At 37.1% G+C, this 25,257-nt stretch overlaps 1 long non-coding RNA gene across 1 annotated transcript; it reads left to right on the forward strand.

Annotated features, from left to right (window-relative positions):
• The first annotated feature begins 526 nt into the window (after positions 1-526).
• Positions 527-22,992, forward strand: LOC133517250 (uncharacterized). Its single transcript, XR_009799347.1, has 4 exons — positions 527-1,089; positions 1,245-1,373; positions 14,832-14,852; positions 22,820-22,992. It is a non-coding gene; the product is annotated as an uncharacterized LOC133517250 (long non-coding RNA).
• The last annotated feature ends 2,265 nt before the right edge of the window (positions 22,993-25,257 follow it).

Here is a 25,257-nt window from a genome sequence, read left to right on the forward strand (position 1 = left end):
ATGTAACATGCAGGTTTTACCAGGAGTCGACTGCAATACACATTCTCTGTTCCTGTGGACCACTAATGTCAAAAAGAAGTACCTACTTAGGGCAGCATGTTGTCGCGTTACGTACTCTTCCATAGGATTTGGAAGAGTAGGTAACCGAGCAGAGTGTGAAGAGTGAATAGGGTGTGAAAATGTGAAGAGGGAAAACAATACAATCAGGGGTAGGTTACTTTATTTTTCAACAAAAGGTTAAGTTAGAAATCGTTGAGGAAGAGAGGACGCAGGGTGCTCCGGCTGCGCGCGCGTGATGTCTGCACGTGTAGTAGGTACGCGCACTAGCTGAGCGCACGAAAGACCGGCGCACCAGCTGCGTGCACGTGAAGGAGTAGGCGCCCCAGCTGCACGCACGAGGAGGCGGCGCGCTAGCTGAGCGCACGTGATGAAGAAGGCGTACCAGCTGAACGCACGACAGGGCGACGCACCACGCGCGTGTGTGTGGCTATTGGCGCACCAGCTGAGTGCACGTGATGAAGAAGGCGTACCAGCTGAACGCACGACAGGGCGACGCACCACGCGCGTGGGTGTAGCTGTTGGCGCACCAGCTGAGCGCACATGATGAAGAAGGCGCACCAGCTGAACGAGCGAGTAGTAGTAGGCGGCGTGCAAGTAGGTTTGTTCAGTCGGCGAACAAGTAGGTAAAGTAAGAGCGAGGGTTTCTTGATGGTGCGGGGCCTGCCTTGGCCCCGCACGGACCCTTCATATATTGTTACTCTTTTGGGAGCTGACTATAGACTGATCTAAGATGCCCGGTGACCTGCTTAAATACTAATGCTTAGGAATAACGAATACAAAATTTGAAATTTAAAGATAGTTACACATCAGTTATTCATTTATTATAGGTATCGTTAAATTTAAAGCGCCCTATTCCGAAAGTATACAGACTAACTTCTATGGTAGCAAAATTACAAATCTGAAGGTAACTTGACGGATTACGTCAGTCACGTAAACAGTTATGTCAAACAATTAGAAATGTGGAAATTAAGATCGATTCAGCTACAAAACTAACAAATATTTATATAAAATAAAAGGAAAAACAATGAGGTAAGTTTTTAGATAGCTCAGGGTCGCATACAACTTGGAAAAGTTTTAGGAATTGAGAAACAAGCTAACCTAGTCAGAGGTTCCAGTCTTCCCACGCAACAAGAAGGCTCATGAGAGCTTAAACTATCTCTGTAACATTATCCCGTGGATTTCAGATGCAGATCAAGGATAAAAGTAAGCTAACTAGACCCAGAAAACGCAATTTAGAAGGTTCGAATACTCGAAGTCACAACAGTAAATGTTCAATAAGGAGTTTTACAAGTGTTTCCGAGGATTATTCCAAGGTACTACAATGTATTGCAACCCTATGAGGTACAGAACATTACGGCCTAAAGAACCTGGAACTTCCTGGATTCAACGGGCATTAGTAATTAACTTTAAAAGGCCGTCACAATAGATCACTGATTGTTCAAAGTGGCACTCAAAGGCCCGCAACACCCCTATAATAATACCGTTTTATTCGAGTAAATTCGGAAATCCCGCAATACTCGAAGGTGCAGCAGACTAAATAATTACCACGATCGACTAAAGCTCCTTCTGGCGAGTAGCTTAGTACTTGTACGAGTTACTAACTGCACTTCAGCGTGTTCATGGTGTAGTTTATGTTTGCGATCATGTAAATGGATTTATTAATTAAATTTAGTTTTCATGTTTACTGTACCATACATTTAACTCATCAAAATGAAATATTTATCTACTCAAACCAATACGCAATGAAAAATGAGGGGACACATTATTGGACTAAATTGTCATATCTATGTAATTTAATGTTGTTTTCTGAACTGATATTATTTTTGCTCTGAGTTTTAATATCACGATCATGACTAGATTTTTAAATTGACATTTACTCCATATATAGTAAACACCCCTATAATGGAACAGGCACAAGTAATGGGATGGTATAGACAAAATGCTGGAAAACAAATAATAACCATCAGTTTTTAATCGCTGGCAACATTTTACCATAAACAAGAGCCAAAGAGCTGCTTAAGTTTAATTTTTCTTTGATATTTGTTAGTTTGAAAATTAATGGCGCCATACATCCCATGACTGGAGCAAATAACCATAGTTTTAATTGGTTAATAATATTGAAACCAAGTGCAGTAGCTTTCATTAAATACATAAAAAACATAAAGGACGAATTGGACTTTCAACTTTTAAAGCGTAAAGCGGTAGAAATTTTACAGGTGTCGGTGAAATATCAAAAATAAACCAAATTTTGTCTTAAATGTCCCGTGATTGGTGCCGTTAACATAACTATTTTCTAGTTTTTAATTCGTTGATTTTAATTTGGTGTAATTATTATAATTTATACCTTTTTAACTTATCCATTGTTAGAGTTTATACTTCGTATTGATATTATTATTTTTGTTGACATTATATAATTCTATGTTTGCATGTAAAATTATTTAAGAATTATTGACGATCATAATACAAATCAATATACATAGAATGTATTATTGAATTAGACTAAACTAGACTAAATACAGGTTGTTTTTTTTCAAACCTTAGCTATATTTTGCGAGATGATTATATCATACTGAGCAACTTTTACTATGAAATCAACCCTTAATTAGAGGGGGAAAATCTCTTGCATACATTTTCGATGATCAGATGTCGATGTTTTTCATTTAAAAACAATGCCATTTGGATCAGATATTATTTTTATTTAAATCTATGTCGCTCATGAATATTTTCTTTTCACTTCCAATAGATCGGCGTAAATAGGTTTTTTTATAAACACCGTTTTTTATATTTGCTGAACCCAATTTTTTCTTCATAACATATGCCAGAAACACTAACAAACGATCAAAAAATATAGCACCAAAAACCAGCCAAAATCAATAAAAAAAGCGTTGCAAACGTCGCGTTGTAGTATATTTTTCGGACATGAATATACATCACTTATGGTTATCAAAACGCGTGAGAGTATGCTAAAGGTTGTTTTTCTGCAGTTAACCTTGATTATAAACATATTGTTCTAAATTATGTTTTTCCTATAGGTAATTTTGAGAACCAGAAAAACTTACATTAGCTATCGAATTTGACGCCAGTGCAGCCTTATTACTTATTTTAATCCTTCATAGAATAATGCTGTTCTGGACATTTAGGAGCCGTGCGCAAAGCCGAAGACAACATGTAAATACCCTTTTGACACTTTAATTATTATTATAAGGGCTACATACCGAGCGGGATATTTTTTTTTTATACCTCTACGGTGGCAAACAATAATGAGATGCACGCAGAAGCAGCACCCGCCAGGGTGTTAGGACTAAGATTTGCTGAAATCTAAAATATACTAGGCTGGTGGGAAGAACTGATGGACTAAATACAGGGTTGTTATTACAATTATAATTTATTAAGACTCTTGACTTGATTGAATTGGGGTAAGACTATCACCGGGGCAAGACAAAAAACTTGTATGGTATTCTCTGTTTGTCTTGCCCAGAGCAAAATAAACTATGTTTGTGTTACCTCACCTTACATTATTCATTATTCTTATATATCAACATAAATTATACCGGTATTTGATACGTACGTAAGCGATCTGACCATCGGTATCAAATAGGTTTTTGTACCCAACCAACCCTTCCTGCATTGCTAGAAATAGCGATTGTTTATTCTCTGATCCCTAGTTTACCTAGTTTAGGGCTCAGAAGACTATTCCTAGGCTAATGAAAACAAAAGATATTACTTTGCTGATCCGCGAAAAGATAACGTGCTAGTCAATCAGTGCTGTCTGACGTCCGACAACTGAACCATTAACATCAACAACATCTCCAGCATCTCCTGAGCATGCCTCGTAGAAAGGGGAAACACGTGTCGAGTTTTGTCCTTTTGGTGGTGGGTTGTTATATTTATAGTGTGGGAACATAAATTTTATCTTAAAATACGCAATTAAATATAACGGGTTAGCACTGATTGACTAGCACGTTATCTTTTTGATCAGCAAAGTAACGCCTGATTGAATTCATTTTTCCTAGGCTATCTCACAATAGAATACTCTTAAAAATATAATACTCTTCTACTATGTAATAATCTGTAATTTTGATACGTAAATAAATAATTATCATTTTCAATTATATTCCTAATAAAATGGCAACCACTAGTTCTTGAACAACCACTAGTAAACCAAATAACAGCAGCGGCTGCCTCGATAACTGCCAATTAAGGCGATCCTTCCATTCCAATATTAATTGGCTTACTTGCGTTCAATTACTTTCACTTGGTTTACGAAAGATTTGCAGACAAACTATTTAAAACTTGAATAGTTTAATCCTATCTTTCTAGTATTATTGCCAGCTTTTTGCCACGGCTTATGTGAGCCTGGAATCCGCTTGGCAACTAATCCCAAGATTTGGAGTTAGCACGCACTTACAACCCCTCTAGTGTTGTAGGTGACCATGGGCGGCGGTAATCACTTACCATCAGGTGATCCGTCTGCTCGTTTGCCTCCTGTATCATAAAAAATATATAAAAACTTTTATGTTGTTAGTCTATGTTTTAACAGCACTGCAAAAATATTTTATCGGCATATCTTTAATAATATAAAATATATATCATAAAAAAAAAAAACTATTTCATCATAGAATTTCAAATTTCACGAGAATTGGTTAAATATTGCGATCTGAAAACTGAGACCTTCGCTAACGCTTTGGTCAATATTTATAAAGGACATCATGATTCATTGGCCTACGGCTTGAAGACAATTTAGAATTAATATTTAACACGCGTAGAAAATATAGTAAGTATGCATATTATGTGAATATTATTTGTAGAACACGGCAAAAAAAACACGTATTTCTGATACATTACTGCATCGTGATGAAATAAAATCATCCAAATATATTATTATGAAATAAAAAAGAAATTTTGTAAAGCTATTCCCTATGAACTAATAAAACAATTGGACACCCTCAACGAACAAATTCAGATCGAAATCAAATGCATCGATTCCCTTCACTTCACTGATCACAACCAACCAACTAAAATATCAACTTCTTGTTTTTCTAAAACTACAATACGAGTATCATATTTCTTTGAAAACGTGCAAATATAAACCTTCTTTCTAACAACAAAAGTTTGTTTTTGAAAATGTTGTTGAAACAAATACGACTTTGAGTAAATTAAAAGTCTAGACGCTATCATCATAATGTCCGTACTTATTTCTCACCTATCTTCCTCTAATGTCATATTTTAGAAGGAGACGTAAACTATCCCGCGTCTGCTTTAAACCCCCTACATCTATTTTATTGGTTTGCCCGCCGGTCAGAAAACCCCTAATTTTCTGGTTCATTTAACAGACTTATGGTCTATAGAAGACTTCTCGGCGCCTTCATAGATTCGCCGTTAGATTGCTTTCCCCCTAATAAATATCCTCCACGTCAAAAGGGAGAAATAAAAAAGTCGACAAAATACAGTTGTAGTTTTGTTCAAAGTATTTATTGTGTTCGGTTGCGATATAACGCAGTTGATAAAACTACCTATACTATCAATATTTTATGTGTTACATACTTTTGAATAAAGGGACTGTCTCACATCGCTAAATACAAATTAAGATTGTTAACATAAGCAAGTCAAATTAAACAAAAAGTAATGTAAAAACGCAAAGCGTGATTTAAGGCTGTATTTTTGGTAAATATGTTATATGGACTTATTGGACTTCTTGGAGAAATATGAAACTATGTTTGGCAAACAAAAGCCGTGACAGGATAGGTAAGGGACCATATTATGCCTTAGCTCAGGGGTTCCCAATCTTTTTCAACATGCGGCGCAGTTACAAGTTTAGTATTTTGCAACGGCGCCCTTGTAAATTTAAAATCACGGTCGAAAAAGAGTGACACGACGCTATATTATTTGCCGATGCAAGCGCTCAAATAGGTACCCGCGAATATTTGTGGTTTCGTATAATGATAGAACTCACGGCGCCCCTCTTTACTTTCTACGGCGCACCAGGGCGCCGCGGCGCACACTTTGGGAACCCCTGCCTTAGCTTTTCGGCTTAACTTTTTTCTGATTAAGTGCCAGACTACGTAAGTGTTATACTCTTCTTACTTTTAAATATTTTTTTAAGTATCTACGTTATACGGTCTTTGAGATTAACGCATTTAACCGATTTGCAAGACCGAAGTGATTCCCTAAGAGCTCCGTCAACAAAGTTTTGTACGGAGCTCTAAAAAGAAAAAATCGACGAGTATTTAAACAGGTAAACACTCGATATAAGAAAAGAACAAAAAATGTGTCAATTAAAAAAATAACTTCTAAGACAGTGACAACTCGAATTTTTTATTAACTTCTTTAATAACAGGAGAATATATTTTGTCTGCCACGGTACGTGTGTGGCACGCTCAATGTCTGTAGATATAACCGCCCTGAACATTTCTAGATTCACTTCGCAATCCATCACATTAATCCAAAAATTCCTCACAAGTCTAGCGATCTTTATCTAGAACGTCTAGTTAATAATGTTACCAAGTACGCAGTGAACAAAAGCCCATACCCGCCGGGAGCCGAACCCAGAATTGCCTCGTTCCACGTGAGATGCCGCGATGCGATGCACGAATAATTTCGATATGAAGGTTTAATAAAGGATACTACAGAAGTGTGGAACCGATTTCCCCTCCGGTGTGTGAGCGAGATAACGTTATAGCCGCTTTTCACGTTAGGTTAGGTAGACCACCAACGCTTTATATTCATCCACACTGTGTAGTGTATATGTCGCAGTTATTTGGTTAAATGTGCCAGTTAATTGGTCGCCTAGTTTATTCATTAAACTCCTGCATCCAATTTGATGCCAAGGCCGATAGTTAATCAAACTAGAATCACTCAACGTTTAACAACTTGGCGTATTGAAAGTCAGCCCTTTGAAAACGAGTGGTTCACTCAGCCCAGTGATTTAAATAAATGTAACCTAAAAAACTTAAAAAAATGAAATAACATAAAAATAAATAATTAAATAATAAATGTTACAATAAAATAAATTAAAAATAGAATAACCTAACTGAACATTATGAATTCATCAATGTGCAATTTAATTAATTTAATGACTACCCGAAGTTCAGCCCTCTGGTTAAACTTTGCGATTAATGACTTGGCTAGTTGTCCTTTAATTTAGCCATTTAATTAACCGCCGATATTTGATGAAAGGGCTAGGCGTCTAATTTCCTGGCTAATTTAATCAGTTGGCTGCGATGTATTTAAAAGCCAGAATAAAGGTGATATTCGGACGGCAACTGCAGCTGAATTACTGTTACGGTATTACTGCTGCGGCCATAAGAGGAAAGAATACCACGTGATCGTCCACACAAAAAGAGATAACATTTTTCTACTTCTTAATATTTTCCATTCTCCGTGATTTTTTAGTATGTTATTGACAAAATAAAAACCTAGGTTTATAGGATAAACTTTTTTTTTTTCAAAATTGCCAAAAAATATTTTTTTTAAAGAAATTGAAACCTATAAAACGAGAATATATTATGCTGAAGCGATCTTCTTCTCTGCTTAGCCTTATACCGTTTCACTTGGGGCCGGCTCTCCTCGTCCTTAGTCGCCAGACACGTCGGTTCTGGGTCGTCGAGTCATTTACTTTGGCCTTCTTCAGGTCACTGTTGGTGACGGAAATCCAAGTCAAGGGGGGTCTGCCGTGATTCCTCGGACCGGTACATATGTTAAGGACTTGCCGAGTCACATGCTCTTCAGTCCATACCACCTAAGACGCGTTTGGGATAGTTGCGATCGATGCTGAAGCGATCGACATCCAAATACAGTTATTTCGCTAGGATCGCAAAGATATTTCTTCCCTGTTAACGCGGGCGCTGTGGGGTTGAACGTTCTAACCGCGGCAGTAATGTGGCTACAAACGTCATTTTACGAGTATCAAGCAATCAAACAGTGACAGTGCCCGCGTCGAGACCGCAGCAGTAATATCGCAACAGTAATCCTGCAGTTGTTATCTGAATGTCACCTTAACTGTTGCAACGTACTGCTTAGCGTTAACGCGAGCGATTCCACTCTCAATCTCCTCAAAATGTGACTTTCCATGCATAATGGTTCTTATTATACTTCAAGTACAATAAGGATGTTTCCATCTGAAATAACAATATAAATTCTGATGCAAATGTTCTTATTGCAGGTGAAGCATAAGGACCTTTCTGTGAGTTCGAGCGCCATCTTGATAGTCACGCCTCGTATTAATTCTTTGTTGTTTGCTCATTAATATTATTTAAAGTGTAATATCGAGAGCTTATTATTCAGCAAACTAATATGGTAGTGTGCAGTGAATTAAGAATTAATCTAGAAACGAGTTTAACCACCATTTTGGAGCAAACGGCCGGTAGTCGATGTGCAACTTGTAAAGTCCAGCTATCGCTTTACAAGAGCTGATAAAATCACCATACACTATCTTGTACTAACCGTACAATTTTAGTCGTATTTAAAGCTCCTAATACCTTGATACTGGCGAAATAGTCCCACTGGACTGAAGCCATAATTTTATGGCTCCTCTACACGATAGCCCAGCGCTGGACCAGCAAGATGGCCATGCGATGGTGATGGTTCTTCTACACGATGGCCCAGGCTTGTGCCTTCGATGCCTAACCTGTCAAGAAATTACAAAATTGCGGACGAATGTTAAATATGTCACCGTATTTAAGAATTATTTTGCTTAAAATTTTGTAACTTTCTGCCTCGCACAGCTAAACTGTGGAATGAACTGTCGCCTGCGGTATTTCCGGACCGATACGACCTTCAAACCTTCAAGAAAAGAGCGTACTCCCATCTTAAAGGCCGGCAACGCACTTACAACCCCTCTGGTATTGCAGGTGTCCATGGGCGGCGGTAATCGCTTACAATCAGGTGATCCGTCTGCTCGTTTGCCTCCTCTATCATAAAAAAAAGTGTGATGAAAAACATTGTGTAACTCCGGGGGTAAGAATATTGCAAACTCGGGTCAAATTTCTCTTAACCCCCTCGTTACACAATGTGCTATTGTACACTTGTACAGCCACATTGTGTATTAAAGCCAGAATGTATTGAGGAAAAGATGGCGGCTCCGATAGTTTTCATAGTGTCGTCGGTGATAACGGTGAGCCTATTGGATTAAGTAATTGAGCACGTAATTGAACGGGAATCAAAAGATTTTCGGCCATTGTCGAGGCTTTATCTATTAACGGAAGAACAGATAAGGTTAATGGGTTTTCGGAATTAAAACTAGATGAGAATGGATGAATGGGACGGAGAATGGACGTAGGCACATTCACCTGCGGTAATATGTTACACAACGAAGGCCGCAAAAATATCTGTCACGATCTTATTTGTGGAGCCATACACATATTTTTTCACTTCAGCAGCTCGAACAAGCCTACTTTCGTCACTCCAGGGAGTGACATAAAGTAGCTTTTTAATTTAGTGAAGGCCATGAATACAGGAATATTTCTAGAAGTTTCGTCATAATTATGATGCCTTTCATTCATGAATATAAATAAATGCAGTTAGCTTTACTTGATGTTCAATTTTTTTAACCTTTAATATGTTCTCACTGCAGAGGTGAAAAGTTGTATGTGTCACACGAGAGCAAAGTTATTTTACATCTCGTGTTTTTGAGTCCCTCGCTACGCTCAAGATTCTAACTTAGAATCTTTCGCTTACTCGGGACTCAAAATCACCACTCGCAAGAAAAAACAACTTTCTTCCCTTGTTGCACAAATAACTATTGCGGCTTTCGAAGAGTAACATATTGTTGCAGGTGACTGTACAGTCGACGTCAAATATAAGTTTACATTTTTTCACTCCCACTAACCCGGGGTTAACCGGTTAAACCGTTAACCTAGTGTAAAATTGTACCGGTAACCATGGTAACTCCGGTTTAACCTGTTAACCCCGGGTTAGTGGGTTGGTGATATATAAAATTTTTTTCACCTTATTACTGACACATAGAGACATTTAAACCTTTGAATATATATTTTTTTTTGTATCCATTTGTTTCATCTTTTATATTATTATTATAGCTTTTTTTATTCGACATACTCTCTAAGTAATAATACTTTGGTTTGAATTGATATTTGAAGTCAGTTGTATTTTAGAATTGTTGATGAGTTGTTAGCTTGTATGTAAATTTCTAAATTTACTCAATTCCATATTGACATGTAAAAGTGCCCTTGTGTAAGATTGTATTTGCTGAATAAATGTTGAAGTTTGAAGGGAGTAAGATGTAAAAGTCTAAAGATATCTTTGGCTTCGGCTGTACCTGTACAATTTCTTACACTAAAATAAATACACTTTAAAATAAATAATCAATATAAAATTTTATTGTCCATGAGTACACCATGTATACCAATTGCATTGACACTCTTGGCTCTAATCTTCAAAAACAAAGATATTTTAATAGTTGGCTATCAAAGCGAGGAAGGTGGAAATTGCAGGCTAAGTATTAGTTTAAAAAAATACGACCTTGGGACAATGTTAAGTGTATTTTTGCGATAAATAAAGAAAAAAATGGCACTTTTTTTTAAGGGTGGTTCTGTTTTTCGAATTATTCAAAAAGTGAGGACCGGATAATTAATTAAAACCGTGCTTCGATTATCCATTAAGGTTTATAATTAACGCGTTAATTACAAAGCTTCCCGGAATTTTTGAAGAAGAACATGTTTCATGGATGTGAAATTCTGGGGTCATTCTTTCGCCTTTTAAATTAATTAAAATAAACCTCTTCCAAATTATCTTGGGTAGTGTCTATAATTAAGTAGTGAAGTACGTCAATGTCTACGCACAAATAAAGAATAAACAGCTGAGATGAGCGGAGTGCCAGTGAGCGCTCACCAGAAGTAGCCAGAAGTTGCTTTGGCAATCTCAAAATAGTTACTCTTAAATGTGTAAAATAAATATTAATACATATTCACGTATCATGCTTTATAGCTATTAAAGTTTATTTTTAAACAGATACCTTTGTGCGATGCTACCTGTACAATTGGGAAAATACATGGTTAATATAAATTTATATCTTCTGAAAAATTTAGTGACCTACTGCTGCTACACCTGTGTTTTATTCATAAGATTTTCTTGACCCAAATCACAGACACCGCATTATGAAGCGTTTACAAAGAACACGAAGTCACCACGCATAGGTGCAATTTGACTTGTAAAATGCTCCTATTAGAGCAGCACAACTAAGTTGATTTCTACCCCATTTTATACTATAATAGCCCAGGTACACCTTCGAAGCTTATTTTTTGTGAATATTTTGAATTTACATAAGCATAATGTCATATTTGTAGGCGCAACTGAAATTATAGGTTGCGCTCCCATACTAATTTTGCACGGAAGTGCTTAAGGGCCTCACATTCAGATTCACACGTTACCAGTTCGCCGTATGTTATACATCTGGCAGTTAATCGCAAAATATCACACACTAACAGTTCTATTACAGGTTTCGGCCTGACTAATACGAACCGAGAGTGTGTGGCCGCTTCACGATTACGGTGAGTCGACAGATATTGGCCGGACAGCGTTGACATTATATCTAAGGACGGGCCTTTCGGGCAATAAGGCCGGCGCCCCACTGCTGCGCACGCTACATCCACGGCCCACGTTTTAATACAAACCGTGGGCAAGCCCACGAAATTTTGTATAGGAACGTGGGTCGTGTACATAGCGTGCGCTGCAGTGGGGCGCCGGCCTAAGAATGGGGCCCGAACAGCGGCGGTGTCACGCACATGAATTCAAACTAGTGCAGTCAAACGTCTCAACGCGATTGGTTGATGAGTTCGCATCACGCGTGCGATTGGTCGCATCTAGTTGCGTTAGACTGCACGATTGGTTCGAACTCGTGAGTGATACCACGGAACTAGCACCATTCATATTGTCCGTAAGGCCCATCCCTAGAATAGATATATGTCAATGCCGGGCAGTCCGTAATCTTGGGGCGAAAACTGACGACTTTTGACTCAACTGCTAGGTGGCAACAGGCCATTTCCGGCAGGAAATAATCGCTTATGTGTGTAGACGTTATTGGCCTAGGGCGGTAGGCCGCCTGATAGGACCAGAGACTGTAGGCGTACTTGTAATGGGTCTTATGAGCTCCATCTACACGTAGTCGTTGAGGTGGTCTATGACCCAAATATAACTATGAAAATATAACCGCTGAACCGATTTAGATTATATTTGGTATAAAGATAGATTGAGGCCCTAGGAAGGACATGAAGCAGTTTATATTAATTATCATCTTAATTCCACGCACAAAGTTGCAGAAGCTAGTAATTTATATTTAGTATTTCTATTTAAAATTATACACATCAAAACTTTTAATAATTAAAGATATTTTCCTCGATAACTGTTGAAAAAATTGTTATGCAAGGTGCCCGGATGTCTTTGCAACCCAGTCTCATTGTCCACCCAAACTTCAATCCATAGACCGTTATACTGTTCACTTTTTCTCCAATAGTCCCAATGCCTGCTGCGACCAGTGTCTATTGTTGCGCCCGTGAACGGGTTCCAGCAGGCGTTCTACATGACATTAAAGCTCTCCGAGGGCTACGTGTTGGAGCTATATCCCCACGCAAGGCTATCAAAAGACCGGGATTTATAGGCCTGTGAAATCCAAGGAGATTTAAAAAACATGATTTATTCGCTATGTAGATATGCTTATGCATTAATTACCATGTAACTGTGTAGCTACTAGTAATAACCAACTATTACGCCAGCAAAATTCATTCAAGACATGGAAATTACCAAAAACACTCTCAAATTCAAGATGGTTTTTCATTAATTACCGCCGAGGAACAATATAGGGTGCTCCAGCAATCGCGCTCCGGCAAAATTAATATTGACGCTTCTTGTTATCCAGCCTTTATAATAATACCGCTTAAATACGAGCTAATGAAATTTCGTTAACTCTCCATTGATGACTTTATAGTCGATTTTATACTGAAATATGTCTCTATTTACAAATTTATATATTATTATAGTTATAATACTTTCCTAAGTACTGACAGATAATGTAGAATATAACATAAAACCGGTGAAGGCCGGTTGAAAAAAAAAAAACACATTATTTTTTGTTTTTGTAGAAATTTTGAAATTTAGCCCCAGTTGAGGTGATATGGGGTTACATTTTATAACGATTTCTATCGGTAACTAGGATCTATAACGAAGTAATATTATCGGAAACCTGGGTAAACTAATTAACTCACGATATTTATATAAGTGAAATGAAAACATAATTATCATGACATTAAATTTACTCTTCTATTACATTTATTATATTTTAAAACAAGTGCCGTAGTTCAACGCATTAAATCACTGACTTACCGAAGTTTTAAAGACGATATCCCCCCAAACACTAAAAGCGGCACGTGCCCAGACATTACTCACACACGCATCATAAGAGAAAGTAAAAGAAAAAAATAATTTAACACAGAAACACTTTCGAAGAGATAAAAGGAAGCGTAAAAGCGGGAAAGTTCTAACAATTCCAAATTCGAACTGTGCCGGGCAAAAGGTACCTCCCCGTGGTACCCCCCTTTGTCTAAGTTGGTATTTGAGCACGAACTAGCGAACCATTGTACAGATCCGAGTAAAAAGGTAAAAGATACAAGTTAGTTCAAAGACTGACTCGTGAGATTAAAATTGTTTTGGAGGAATTTTGTCATGTTTCGATAGTAGAATGTGTTGTGTGTTTTTTAGAGATTTTCCGCAAAAAAATACACAGGTATACATCTTAATAATTTTCTAAAACGATACTTGATGGAGAATAGATATGTTTAAGCAGATAAGTATTTTATTTGGGTAAATAAAGCACATAAGTGCATAATATATGTTAAATACAGTATCACAGAATTCATGTAAATCAGAACGATACATTTGCCTGAAAAGATTATACCTGCCTCAAGGGCAGCAAATCCTTTAAAAATGAACTGACGGCTGCATCCCGATTGCAGAATAAAATTTACCTCAAATTCCGAAACTGCAACGTAACGAAACCCGCAGAAGCGAAATGTCAAAGCATCGCATTCCTAAGATTCCGTCGCGCCATTTGTTTTCTGAATCTCACTTACTGCAAATTTCGAATTCAAGAAAGTCGTTCCATAGTCGGATCGCGTATGGCTCGACTTAGCAATCTTTGTGTCAAAGGATCTTTTTGATTTATATGCGTGAGTAGTGAACTGGCGTTCAGTTGGAGTTTTTATTGTGAATTTTATTTGCATGTTGAATCAGTTCGGCCGGGCGTGTGCCGACTACGTCTGATCAAAGAACAGTTTACCTATCCAATAGGTATAATACCTTCATTTTACTTTAGGTAGGGTAACCTGACTTATAATAAGAATAGGTAGAACGCAGGGCAGTTCTTTTCATCCGATAGGTGTTGCAGTATTCTGTGCCTCTTGCTTGCCTTGGCCGACCATCCATAGTGGAGTCGCTAGAGCTGCGTTCCCGAGCGAGGATAGATGTGGAAACATAAGTGGCGGGTTAGCTATATACATATTTAAACGTGTCACTGGACTTAACAAAGAGCTAACTCGGCACTTATGTTTGCCGCCAATTTGTATGGAATTTGTTTTTCGCTCCGTAACTCTTATTATAATCAAAATATCGAAAAAAAAAATAATGAAAAAAATGTTTTTCATGTTGAAAAGCCGTCGTCCACTATCCTCTTAATTGATTTGTTGATAAAATTTTAGAGAAAGCATTTTTTTTTTACATTTACCTTTTGTACATAGTCTAACTTAAAATGTTTTTTATTGTTTCAGATTCGGGGTTGACGTGCTTAGGTAAGCGTATTTTATTATTACTGTCCATGAATATTCTAATACTTATCTCGCGATTTTTAAATACGTAATTTAAAATATTTTTTATGGACTTATTTTTACCAAGCTTGAAGCTTAATAGCGGGTTAAGTTAGAAAAAGTTTGCCGAATAATACGAGTATACTTAATTAAACGCGTATTGTCAGATAAAAGCATTCGATAACTGTCAGTTAATTTTAAACGCAATATTTTTAAGTCATCGACATCAAACGACAGATTCCAATAAAATTCGAATTTTAAACCCAAGTATCGGGTTTGTATAAATATTTATCCAGGAATAAGGGGTAGCAGTGGCAATTAGCACCGCCTATGGAATTTACATTTATTGCCTTTTGCGAGTGCAGCGTTAATATTAGCCCGCTCACTTGAAATTCATTAGCACATTTTACATTTAGGGCGAAGGCAAATTTGTTATGTGCTCAACGACGGAGGTCACAATCTATAGTTATGCAAACAGACTTATTTATTGAGGGAGGAATATTAAATTGTAAAAGTCCGGAGACTATATTATGTAATAATTTTTAACGAAAGAAAGATTCCTTTTTTTATTAAATTCGTTAGCAACGTGCAGCAAGGCAGAGGCAGACCAAAAGCGGGATGACGAGACGACCTGGTCTAATTTGGTGGCGACTGGTGGTCATGCACAAAGCCGTGACGAGTGGCGGAAGACAGGGGAGGCATTACCCAGCAGACAGGCACAATGTAGGCTATAAAAAAATCGTCAGCAGTATCACTTTTCCGTCAGCAGGATCATTCCAAGAGCTCGATTTACAGTAAATTTATTTCGGGGTTAGTCACAAAGTAAACGTTGCTCAGTAGGACCTATATATTCGCCCCGTAACGGTGACTAAATAAACAACCTGTAGATATATCTGGTTTAATTTATCGCCCGTATTGGATTGACACACTGACAGTTACGGAGGTATAGTGGGTATACCTATTTATTAACTGATGTGGCTTAGTAATGTAATATTTAATTTAACGTATATCGAATAGAGACTCAGCGACGCCACAGGAGACCGAAGAGCTGGCAGCTTCCTTGCTCAGCGTATTAGTTTAACAATCCAGCGAGGAAATGCTGCCAGCGTTTTCGGTACTATGTCGCAAGGGCCTTTTTTATTTAGATTTATTATAGTTTCGGAACTTATGTACGAACATTTCATATTTACCTGTCGCTTTTCGGTGAAGGAAAACATCGTGAGGAAACCGAACTAATCCCAACAACGCCTAGTTTACCCTCTGGGTTAGGTCAGATGGCAGTCGCTTTCGTAAAACTAGTGCCTACGCCAAATCTTGGGATTAGTTGTCAAGCGGACCCCAGGCTTCCATGAGCCGTGGCATAATGCCGGGACAACGCGAGGAAGAAGAAGATAGTTTTATTTTAGATAAGTCTTATTTTAATTTTAGTTTATAGTTAGTAATTATAGTTTATAATTTCTTTTAATAATAAATACAGTACCTGGGCGACCGAGCTTTGCTCGGTTATAACTATTTATTGTAATATGGTGGTGTATAGGTGATAATCTTAACTACATTTTTTTACTAAATTAAACTTATCTACATATATTTAAAAAAAAAAGTTAGTCACCGGGCGAGATTCGAACCCGTAACACTCGTTTAGCAGTCAAAAACCCCCATATACCAAATTTCAGCAAAATCGTTGGAGCCGTTTCCGAGATCCCGGAAATATATATATATATATACAAGAATTGCTCGTTTAAAGGTATAAGATATATTGAATAATTTATGATAACGTTTGCGTTTCTTTTGGAAACATTATAAAACAAAAACAAAATGCAAACCATATTGCCTACAATCGTTAATACCTCTTTGACAGACCAAAACCATTAAGAAAAACGGATTGCAGAGGCTTTGTTCCGCAAAAGGGAATCGTCAGAACATTGTCAATTTTCCCGCAAGCCGGAAATATTGATGGTAATGATGTATTAGCGGTTACGTGCAGGGACATCAAATTAGGGGGGTTTACGTTGACGTTTTGTATACGCGCTATCAGGGTTCCGAAGGAAAAAACGAAGGAATCGAGAAATCTTTAGCGCTTTGGTTGGTGTTTGTCTGTATTGTATAGTAGGTCGTGACTCATTATTTTATTTGCCCTGTCAAACAAAAGTGTGAATATAAAAGGTACACTGTTGGCAAGGAGTATAACACGAGCCTTAACGCTTCAGTGTTTCAAAACTGTCTCGAAGTTCAAAACATGTACGGAGAAGATTGTGGTATCAAAACGGCTAGTCGCTGTTTCTTTGAAGTTAAAATCAGTAATTACTTTACACCGGTGTGGCCTAATTTGATTGTACTCCACGCGTTAAAGAAACCTTAGCTATATTATGGTACATCGCATTCGCTTTGTTTGTTTCGACATTAAAGTGAAAGTTCTTGAATATTGGTGTAAAACTGACTCTGAGTTACGTGGCAGTAGGGACGTTTGTGCTGATGTATATAGCGCTGGGGACGGGCGACACATACTTCTCGTCGAGTATATCGTTGGGGTGGACAAGCTAGAATGTAGAATTCATATAATATATATTATATTTAAACAATTTTTTTAATGTATTTTAAAATAAATATCATCAGGTAGGTATATTAAATGTTATCAATGCTTATGGTGCCAAATTAGTAAAATGCCTACTTATAAATAGAGATAGTAATCATTATAAATGAATAAATACTTAGCCACTTGCAACGATTAGCGGAAGTTTTAATATTCATTTCAATATGCTCTAGTAAACTATTAAAAAAAAAGTACTAATCACGTGCCGCCGCGCTTCCTTAGAAAATACTAAATGGACGCGAGCGGGACTAAATAGTCGCGCGTTTATGTTTTTTGTACTACATTTTTGTCTACTGAGATACTTGCCAATTTTCTTTGATGTTTTAGGTTTTATAGTAAAAAAAGTATTATTTTAGATGAGCCGTAGAAAAAAAATCGTATACAATAGTGATATAATACAGTAATTGTAATTTTGTGTGTGAATGTAAGCTTCATAACGTTTTAGCAACACCTACTTTTTCGATTAACATCTCTGTTCCCTCCCGCATGCCAATGGTTGTCTGGAAGAGATCGCTCTTTAGCAATAAGACCGCTTGTTGTCTGCCTCTACATATAATAAATTATTTATTTTCTTTTCTATCTTCTTCTCTATCGTATATTTTTACTGAGGTGAGCCAATAAAGAGTATTCTATCTATCTATAATCATGATTTTCAATCACGTACCTTACTGAGGTAACTCAGCAAGCTTCGTTGCCTTAAAACGCTACTCGACTGAAAAGCTCTCTACTATATCACGATTGTATTAAATACTATTGCATAAGGCAAAAGACTTTTAATCTTCTAGACAATATTTAAAAGAATTATCTATACACGGAACCAACATTCGCCTCACGCATACCCTCCTCGGTTATATTTTCGCTAAACCTTCGACTAGACAATTGATTTGTGTATTGTGCTTGTTTATTTGCCCAATAAGGGGGATTTCGGCAACCGCTGAGCTTCCCTCGTCGTAATTTGGATGTCGATGTTTCTGCCTCGTGGCTGTCACGAGTATTTTTAGATAAAAAACAGGGTCTTGTGGCTGGCAATCAGTTCGTAGTTACAGCGTAATTTCGACAATATTTCAGGAGAATAGAAACAATAGAAGAGTTAACCAAGGGATGAAAAGCAGGCATTTCTGTCGAGATATTTTGGCGCTCGAACGCAGCCAAAATAGTCCAAGACTGAAATGGTGCCTTTCATCCGAATTAAACACTATACATTTCATTTCGAATACGAGGAAAGCAAAATATATGTGTATTTAAATAATAAAGCCTAAGTATCAACTTTTATAGTATTTCCTGAGGGTACTATCAATTAACAATTTAGGTAAAAGTATCGTAATTTATGGAATAGGAAGTAAACTATTATAATAGAAATTATACAACAAATCAATTTAATATCAAATTTCAATTGCTTATGGTAATATAAACGAAAAAAACGCACTGGGAAAGTAAAATGCTCCAGTACAGAAACGTATTATTTTCTGTACACTTTCAAGGCATGAGAAATGAAAAATTGAACCAAGTTTAAATATTATTTAAATTGAATTTCATATGAAAATCGTTTCACATGAGTATCTTTTACAGAAACTACTGTTTTAATAGGTAGGTTTGAAAATTCTAGGAAGCCGAAGTTTGTTATTATAACATTCCATGACTTGCCTTAAAAAACTGAAAATTGACCTTTGATTTTTGTGATTTAAACTTCGATCCAAAGTCACTGGTTGATGAAAAGCGTCTAGGAAATAAAACATGGTATTACAAGTCTAATTTCATACAATCCTGCGGAATCCGCAATCTTTGCCTTCACAATGTGACCAAAATATAATTTATTAGAGTCCAAAAAACAACCTCCGTAAACTCTTTCCAGCCCTGTTTTTTCCAGGCTCATCAAAATCAGTATCAATAGTGACAAAACAAACAATTACGTTGATTTTGTGTTGGCGTAAACAATTTATGAGCATGTCGTTAATTTTTATCCAATTGCCTTGATTGCCGGGTGCCTGTCGGTCAACAGGGGTGTTGGGCAAACGTTGTGCTTGATGCTGCGAATTCAATACATAGTCCCGTTGTCCACACTGTTAACTGTTGGAGCAGTTTTACGTGTTAAGGCTGTTCAATGTGTGTACTGTGTAGGCCGTCGAATAGTGAGTTGTCAATCCGCGGGTTTTAAGAGGCAACAGGAGTGGTCATTTCTTCATACAAACGTACTCGACTGTTTCCTCCATGGTTTTTGAAGCTAGAGCAATTATTTTTTCAACACAGATTAACTAATTTGAGATTAGCTAATTTGGCAACGATTTTGATAGCCCAGCCTGTGCAAGTAAACGTCATAATTTAATAGATGTTTGTTTTGACGACCGGTCTGGCCTAGTGGGTAGTGACCCTGCCTATGAAGCCGATGGTCCCGGGTTCAAATCCTGGTAAGGGCATGTATTCGTGTGATGAGCATGGATATTTGTTCCTGAGTCATGGGTGTTTTCTATGTATTTAAGTATTTATAAATATTTATATATTATATATATCGTTGTCTAAGTACCCTCAACACAAGCCTTATTGAGCTTACTGTGGGACTTAGTCAATTTGTGTAATTAATGTCCTATAATATTTATTTATTTATTTATTTTATTTATTTATAAAAGAACATTTGCGCTGTCTGAGCTATCAAAATCGCTGCCAACTTATTTTAGTCTGACTCTTGAAATATAGGCGATTTTTTTTTCGCGATTTCTCCGGTTACGAAATAATTCTAATGTACCTATGTATGTGTATGTAAATGTGTATCAGCATTACTCAGATGTTGCACAAGGCATCGGAGTTGAATTTTCCACCCTCGCTATGTAGATACTTTTAAAAGTAGGTTTTAGAATCCGTTCCTGACAGTATTCTTGCAAGTTTTATATCGGATCTGGTTGCTCGCAAGACACTGATGGTGTTTCGCTGTAATCCGGACTATTTAGAGGATCAGTCGCCGTGTCGCATGGGATTTGAATGAGGGTGTGCGCAGACGTGCGTTAGTCGCGGTCACGATTGTCGCATGCCAATTGTTGCGTAGTATAGGTACCTATATATTATTGATTGAGGAATAAGCTCCTATAAACTTTTCTGGACTTGCGAAACTTGTGAAACTTGCCTAGTTTGAGAGCTACTGCTAAACGAAAAAAAATGGATGTTAGTGCTATCGCTTTTTTGATAGCGATGTTGCTACTGTGGAACGCAGTCTAAATGTCCTCATTGATAGATGTAAAAAAAAACAAATAACATTTTATCTAAATTTAGTTTCACGAAAAAAAAAGTAAAAATTTATTTTAGTGACAGGTTTACCAATAACATTTTATTTTCAAGTACAATTGCGAAATTAACCTATACTCATATAACATTTTTCCTTCTTTGGCCTCAGAAATGCGTGGTTAAAATCTTAAAATAACGAAACAATGTAATTCATTTTATTTCCTAGTAGCTATCCTTTACTAAAGATGCGACAAACAAAACACATAACCTTAACAAAAACCGACAGACACCGTAGAAAAATGACGTGTCAAACGTGAAACATAAATCTCGATAGTTTGATGCACTTGGAAATTGTTTCCATTTACCAACCCTTGCCGTTGGAGCGTGACGACAGACAACGCACTGTCGCTGACAAAAGTGTTTTAAGATCTAACACGGTTATCGCACTACGCTTTGTGTGTGAGTGAAATAGCGCTATGATATTTTTTCAATCTTTAGCCATATACTGAGGAACGTGGCTATGGGACCTACAATCAACCCTGATATCGGGAAAAAAAATTCTGCCCACCTAGCGTAGTCATCTCTCTCTATCACTCTTCCCTATTAGAGTGACAGTGACAGTTGCGTTTCGTGCGTTGCGGAGCGTTAAGTTATGTTGGCTGTTCCATATATATTTTCCGATAAGATATTTCTTTTTTTGCATGCAACCTAGTTTCAGTTTTTTTCTTTTGAAGTGGAAACGAAGTGCAACCCGTTGTTTTTTTTTTTATTTACTCGTAGTAATAAAAACTCGTTAAAGTTACGTCAAGAAACATTACAAGCTTATAATTACTCATGGTTTTTGTAACAATTTTGCATTGAAAAATGATAATTAGAGTATTTAACTCGTCATTTTTGATGTCCGATTTCACCCTTGAGGTTTCAATACCAAGGGGTGAAATTCGTTTGTTTTTAATTGTAATACATAATTAAATCAAAATAAATTAAAAATTTATTTATTTCAAGAATTTGGCATTACAAGACAAGCAGAACAATGATCCCAATTGTTGATTTATCTCTTAGGTAATTATAAGATTTCATTAAGTTTGTGCCAAATGATAGTAAATTGAAAAAACTTGAGCTAATTTCCTTAACTATCCTATCCAATGTCATCCCCGTTTCCCTTGTTAGTGTTGTTTTAAAAATGTGTCATGTTTGTAGTCGGCTGTATTTCATTTCATTGTATATTATTTGATACATCCCACTTTCGAACAGCACTGTACAAAGTTGTCACCATCATCGGTGATTGGAAGATGCAAAAAATAATAAATGATGGTATTCACCGATTTTGACGGCCATCAATAAAACACCCTACGACGTAAAGGCTACTTTATTTTTTGTGTTCGAGTAAAGTTAGAGGGACGCACATCGTTATAGCCTTGATAAAGAGATAAGGGTGCATTGTATTGATTTGACAGATATCCAAAAACAAGTTACAAAATTCGGTCAGTTAAAATAATCAATTCCATACATGGTTTGACTCAAAATATATAAAGGTGAGGTTCAATAGAAATTGCTAATTATGTAAATAAATAATATAACAGATTTTGTTAGAATTTGACATGTCCTTCTTCCTCGCGTTGTCCCGGCGTTTTACCACGGCTCATTGGAGTCTAGGGTCCGCTTGGCAACTAATCCCAGTAATTGGCGTAGGCACTAGTTTTTACGAAAGTGACTGCCATCTGACCTTCCAACCCAGAGGGTAAACTAGGCGTTATTGGGATTAATCCGGTTTCCTCACGGTGTTTTCCTTAGATGTACGAGCCGGGGTTTGAACCCACGACCTCCGGATTGCAAATCGCACGCTCTTACCGCTAGGCCACCAGCGCTTCTGTTAGCATTTGACATATAACCTAATTTTTTATGCGAAGGTTGTTTCCACTGAAATATTAATTATCAATAGAAGGGGGAGGGTTCCCGTTCCGAGTCGTTCCTGTTGCAACGGCTGTCCATGGCAATATAGCGTGGAAATGCTGCAAGCTTCATGGGCACCTTCGTACCGGGGACGGCGAGGATCGGTTTGTTAGTGAAAATTTTTAGTTGTAATTTTTTGATGTTAATATACCACATTAATATCATCTCTTCTTCTTTGTCGTTGTACTCTTTGCAGAGCGTCGTGGTCAACTGCTGACATCAGGCGCAGATGTTGCTTGCCGTACGATCATCTACATATATTTTAAGTAAGACATGATTGAAATAAAATATTTAAGTATATTAATTGTTGATAAGGTCATGGTTGTCTTTTAAAAGTACGAGATTACGAAGTAAAGAAGGTAAATTGGTTTGTTTATTATTTGCAATTTCTATTGAACTTCACTTAGATGATATAAAATTGACAACTTTTACAAGTATTTATAAAATCGGAGTGGGTTACATTTTTTTCTTCGAGTTTATATCAGTTTTGTCTACTTAGAAATTAAGATACATTTGTCTGTTGTTGTGTACAGGGTCATAAAAAGAATATTGTGCTTATCACAAGTACATTTTTTTTTTCAAACCTTACTGTATTCATTCAAAAGAATTTAAACTTTTTTGGTTCAATACTTCATAAATGGTGTGTGGGTACATGAATTCAAGATCCTATAGATTTCTTAGCAATCTAAATTAAAAACATTGTGGCCGGTTTTGCCTTCAGCCAAGTAGCGTTAAAATCTCTGTCCTCCAGTAAATAAATGTTTCAAAACCATCAGTAACGTTACTACCATCAATGTCTATTTACATTGCTATTGTGTCTAATGATCGATAGTTGGACACTTAGTGAGGATTGCACCCAGGCTAATTCACAAATCTTGCCTACCAATTTTCCTACATTGCCCAGTTTAAGACTAAGTTACGACTACGCATAATTGCTTAAAGTCTCAGGACCAATTTATACTGGCGGGTGAGATCAGTCGAATACAAACGCTGTGCGAATGGATAGGCTAGCTGACTTTTCAGTGCGTAGCCAATCGGAGCGCGTCGTTAAGATTCGAATCACGTGGGGTAAGTGCTCCATTGTACAGATAATGCTATTCAAGTCATTTGACCAGGGGTAAGAGGAAAGTGCATGTAACTTCCTGTCATCGGCCATGGCAAAAGAAAAAAAAACGTTTGCGAGTAAAATGGGCACCAAAGTTGGGAGCTTAATTTATATTGTGTGTTATAATGGGCACTGGGCATGTCAGTACAACACTTCTTAAACGGCTACCGGAGTTCGAAGTCATATTGGAAATTCACCAATTACCCATACGAAATTAATTTATAACAAGCAGAAACGTCTGCGAACGATGCTATTAAGCTAAGTATAAATTTAAAAGGGTATAAATTACTGCCTTTGGTGCCTTGGGTGGGTTCTTACGGTAGATATCGCTAGGGTCCCCTAGAGCTGGTCCCCTGGTGGGAAAATTTGCCGGCTATGGATGACGTCTTGATGGCTCAGTTAGCAGAGTGCTGGAGTATCGAATCAACCGTGAGTTCAAGTCTCACACAAGGCAGTAATTTTCCGATTTTTAAATATATTTTAAGCTTGATCTACTTCGTTTCATGAATTATTCTCTTCTTGCTTTTAAATGCCATTACAAACGCAGTTCCTATGTCTATCAACTCACCTCAACAATGTAGCTTCATTAGATATGGAGTGTACAGCAAATATGGGGGTTTGGCCGAGAGCCTGAGCAAACATTCATTAGACGATTAATTGTTACAGTTAATGGGTACTCCAGAAGGGCAGATAATCTGCGTGTGACACCAGTGTGTGCACAGACTATTGATAGTGTTTCAAGAGCTTAGTAGGCTGTAGGTGAGATTTCCGGAAATTAAAGGTTGTTCAAATATCAGACCCTAATCATCGACTGGACTCGAAGATATTTTTTTTATATGAAGTTATACCAGATGTGGCCTGTAAGATGAGCAAATAATTAAAACAGATTGTATTTCTCAAATGGGAATAGTTTTGTTCAGTAACTCTTAAACATTATGACTATAGACTTCCTATTTTTCATACAAATTAAATATTATCTTCAACGTACGTCATTATTATTGTAATTGATGTTGCTTGTCACGCGTTAAACATAACAAAATTTGCAATACATTCCGTCTTAGAATAAACTTTCATGTGTAATAAAATCAAAATGGAAGTTATTTTTCAAGGTCGCTGAACAAATGTTGGTCAGCTTGAGGAGTATAGCCGAAAGTTTAATTTTCTGCTCCTGTCACAGGCCACAACCGGTATATCGTAACGCTAACATATCGGCATTTGTTGGTATTGGCAACATATCATTTCAGTCTTTTTCGATCGCCACCCTCAGGTGGACAGGATGAATCAGTGTGTTCCTTGCTATTGCCACCCAGTGAGCGCGATGTTGCCATTCCGCCGCTGCTACATCGACATCGTTCACATACGTTTCTACTTGTTAATTTTTTTTTGTTGTTGTTTAAGCTTAGAATAAATTTGAGAGTTGAAAAATTACTGCCTTGGGTTCTCACATCTCCTTGTATTCACGGTATCTGGATTAATACTCAAGCACTCTGCCAACAGAGCTACCAAGACCTTATCCATAGCCAGCGAAT

The sequence above is a fragment of the Cydia pomonella genome, chromosome 4, assembly GCF_033807575.1.
Source record: "Cydia pomonella isolate Wapato2018A chromosome 4, ilCydPomo1, whole genome shotgun sequence".
Classification (NCBI taxonomy): domain Eukaryota; kingdom Metazoa; phylum Arthropoda; class Insecta; order Lepidoptera; family Tortricidae; genus Cydia; species Cydia pomonella.